General features: G+C 43.3%; 1 long non-coding RNA gene across 1 annotated transcript; it reads left to right on the top strand.

Moving 5' to 3' along the window:
• The first annotated feature begins 537 nt into the window (after positions 1–537).
• LOC115428671 (uncharacterized) lies at positions 538–1490 on the top strand. The gene is made up of 3 exons (XR_003936668.1): positions 538–564; positions 1030–1182; positions 1366–1490. It is a non-coding gene; the product is annotated as an uncharacterized LOC115428671 (long non-coding RNA).
• Positions 1491–4235: the final 2745 nt, after the last annotated feature.

A 4235-nucleotide genomic window follows, 5' to 3' on the forward strand; every position in this document is an offset into this window, starting at 1 on the left:
GGTGATAATTTTGGTCACAATAACTGTGATATGAAATTTTCATATCATTACATCCCTAATTACAACAGACATTCATTGTGGCATTGTTTCAATAAGCTTCTGCAATGTCACAAGATTTTTTTTCCATCCAGTGTTGCATTAATTTTTCACCAAGATCTTGTTTTGATGATGAGAGAGTCTGACCACTGCACAAAGCCTCCTCCGGTACATCCCAAAGATTCTCAATGGGGTTCAGGTCTGGAGTCTGTGGTGGCCAATCCATGGGTGAAAAAGATGTGTCATGCTCCCTGAACCACTCTTTCACAATTTAAGCCAGATGAATCCTGCCATTGCCATCTTGGAATACACCCATGCCATCAGGGAAGAAAAAAATCCACTGATGGAATAACCTGTCAGTCAGTATATTCAGGTAGTCAGCTGACCTCATTCTTTGGGCTCATAATGTTGAACCTAGACCTGACCAATTGCAGCAACCCCAGATCATAGTACTGCCTCCACAGGCTTGTACAGTAGGCACTAGGCATGATGGGTAACCACTTCATCTGCCTCTCTTCTTACCCTGATGTGCACGTTAGGGGTGTAATGGTACAGAAAAATTTTGGTTCAGTACGTTTTTGGTACAGGGGTCTTCGGCTTGTTACAGTTTTTGATATGTTTTCGGTATAGTGAAGGACACCGGGGGGGCGAGGGGGCACGCTCTGAAACTTAACACGCTTCTAGTGTCCAACCCAGCTTCTGAGCCTCTGTTATACTCTCTGTTGTCATGTTTACTCCCCCTTGTCGGCGCCCCAGCCTCAGAATTAAGCGTGTTGTTTTGCAGCGATGCTTTTGTACAATGTATATAGGGGAAACCCTGCACGTAGGTTCTACTTAGGGGCCGGTCACCCTGCTCATACTGTGTGTGTTCCACTTTGAGGTTCATGTGGAAACTTAAGGCAAGTGTTTGTGTTCTTCACATAGGCTACATGTATTCATTTGGCCCCGAACCGAAATGGTTCGGTACAAACGAGTGCCCCGTTACGCCCCTAGTGCCCATCACTCTGAAACAGGATAAATCTGGACTCATCAGACCACATGACTTTCTTCCATTGCTCCAGAGTCCAATCTTTTCGCTCCCTAGCAAATTGAAGCCCTTTTTACAGGTTAGCCTCTCTGATTAGCGGTTTTCTTACGGCTACACAGGTAAGGCAAGGCCTGGCAGGTAAATTTGCATAGCACATTTCATGTACAGGACAATTCAAAGTGTTTTGCATAAAACATAAAAGCATCACAGGAGAGGCATAAAAAATACATTTAAGATGAGAGAAAGTTAAAATACAAAAACATTAACATTAAAATTAAAATAGAATAATATAATAAAAACAGCTGTTCAGTCCCAATCCCTTGAGTTCCCTTCGCATTGTGCATGTGGAAATGCTCTTACTTTCACTATTAAACATAGCCTACTGTTGTTTTTCTTCAATTTGATTTCACTAAATTTTAAGTGATCACCAATCATGATCAATCAGGATTTTTTTCCGACCACATTTCTTCTCCGAAGACAATGGTTCCCCACTATCCTTCCAGTTTTTAATAATGCCTTGGACAGTTCTTAACCCAATTTTAGTAGTTTCTGCAATCTCCTTAGATGTTTTCTCTGCTTGATGCATGCCAATGATTTGATCTTTCTCAAACAGACCAAGGGCTTTTCACACAGCATACTCGAGTTCGTATCCGAGTACGCTAGACCCCCAAGTCTGCTTCATTTTATCCATGTGAATACAACTGTTCTGTGCTCCAGTGCCATGTCTGATTCCACTTGAGAAGGTAGTCCTGGGTCTGGACTGCCTGTACTAGAGCACAGTACATTGCCGTGTGAATACGATCCGTGCCCGAGTCCGGAAGTGACCTAATCACCACGAGACCATACACGGCGCTGCAGTTGTGTCCTGAAAAAGCCTTAGATCTGCACAGCATGGGCTCGCCTTGTCAGCCGAACCACTCAGTGATATATCAGGGACAACGAAGGTCGCTCTGCTTCTCTTTGCCTCAAACAGGTTAACAGAAAGGTAAGGGTTTATCTTCTTCTGACTTCCACATTGGTTGGATAGCAACAGAATTCCTTCCACACCACCACCTACTGTCATACCCGCAGCCAGACGTTAGTCTGGTCTCGTCTGTCTTTTATGTTTTGTTTGTCGTTTCCTGTTTTATTTTGTTAAGTTTCCCCTCATGTGTCTTGTCTGTCGTCTTTACTTCCTGTTCTCTGTTCTCCCTGACCTCATACCTGATTACCTGTCTCCGCCCTGATTTGCTCCACCTGTGTCTAGTTGTCTTCCCTCCCTTTTTGTGTATTTAAACCCTGTCCTTTCCCCTTGTCAGTCGCCAGTTTGTAACTCTAGTAGTTCTTACCAGTGTCTTGACCTCGTTTGTTCGTTTTGTCTGCCTGTTGTGACCCTTTTTTGGATTCCTCGGTTTTTTGCCTACTGCCTGCTCCCTGTCGGTTTTTGTCTGCCTCATCTGGTTTCCTGGTTTCGATCTTCTCGCCCTGACTTTCTGGTACGTGAGTATTTGTCTAGCCCTTATGTCCTGTTGCCTGAGTGATAGCCTGCCTGTGCATGACCTGTTTCCGTCCCTGACCTCCCTTTGCTTTTCCCCAGTCGGGGAATATACCCCAAACGCCGCTCGGGGAGACGGGCTGCCGCCCTCGAACCGGAGGACGAATCAGAGGAGGATATCTCCCACCTTTATCCTCAAGATTCTGTCATTATTATTATTCTTTCACCTGTGTGTGAATAATAAATCTTTTGAACCTTATTTTTGTGTCTGAGTTACTGCATTTGGATTCAGTGTTTGTACTAGCCGCATTACACCTACTGTTTTAGCCCTGTAACACCCACTCGTACTCGGGCATGGGCTGCGGTACAGGCATGTGAACGCAACATCTGTGGGAAAGGTGTGAACATATCCAAGTACGGTACGGACTCAAGTACGCTCTGTGAAAACGCCCTAACATCTTTTTCACGACCATCAGATGTGTCTTTCAACATGGTTGTTTAAGAAATGAGATGCTACTCATTGCATCAGTTGGGGTTAAATAACTTGTTTCCAGCTGAAAGATGATCGCCCACACAGTAACTGTCCAATAAGAGGCTCATACCTATTTGCTTAGATAAATCCAGGTGGCGACTTTTTTTTTTTTGGCCATGCAGTGTATAATCTGAGGCTGCAGTGATCACACCACTCTCTCTGGACTTAGTGTAATCTTGACACAGCTTTATGCACTGAAAGTTTATGTGCTCGAGTGCCTCTTTAGTCCCAGTCCTTAGCAGGATCTCTGAATCCCATTACCATTTTCTCTGAGACACTGACAGACACATGCTGGGAACCAGGAATGACATGCAACCCAAAAATCTCATTACTCCCAAGTCACATATCTGAGAGTGGAAAGGGTTGTCCAGTCTCGTACCATCTTCATTACATACCCCGCTGTGTCACTGAGCTGCTGAGAGGGCAAGCGGTTTGAAGACAAATGGTCACCCATTCTTCTTCTGCTTGTCAGCCCCATTATTTAAGTTCAGAGGAGCTGTACCTCCAATGAAGGGCTAACTCACAGTGCAACCTTAAAGTTTAAACAGCATTTTAGCCTGTGTATGGTATGTAAAGTCATTTTTCTAGCACATAAGCCAAAGCGCATGCAAGAAATCTCCTTGAACTTCTGTGTATTTTAGTTTGAAACTAAAAGCAGTGTGTACTGGAATGGAAGTTTGCAGTTGCTGTTGGTGATTGTAGGTAAGATAGTGGGTCAGCGCAGAGGTCGTATTCATCATCAGCTGCTGTTTAATTTAAGAGGCTCATAATCACAGCGGTCAGCAGTATGTTAACCTGTGTATGTAGATAAGACATAAGGAAATGTTCATAATTGGATGTTTAAACCGCATAAATGACAAAACTAACAATATGAATAATTACAGCTATCCACATACATGGCTACAGAACACTTAAATCATCACAAGTAGTTTGAGATTGCATGCATCTTTTTTTTTTAATTCACTTCATAGAAACAACAAGCAGTGATTTCTAAATGTATTTTCACCAGTTCTTTTTTCTGTGCAAAGAAATTAATTATGGGAAATTTAGGAAAAACTGATGCTGGCAGGTAACTGTAATCATGATTTGCTACAAACGCAACACCCAGGAAAGGCCTAAAGATGGACTGAGCATCACCAATTTACCCTCAGATGTGTGAGAAAATC

The sequence above is a fragment of the Sphaeramia orbicularis genome, chromosome 11, assembly GCF_902148855.1.
Source record: "Sphaeramia orbicularis chromosome 11, fSphaOr1.1, whole genome shotgun sequence".
NCBI classification, from domain to species: domain Eukaryota; kingdom Metazoa; phylum Chordata; class Actinopteri; order Kurtiformes; family Apogonidae; genus Sphaeramia; species Sphaeramia orbicularis.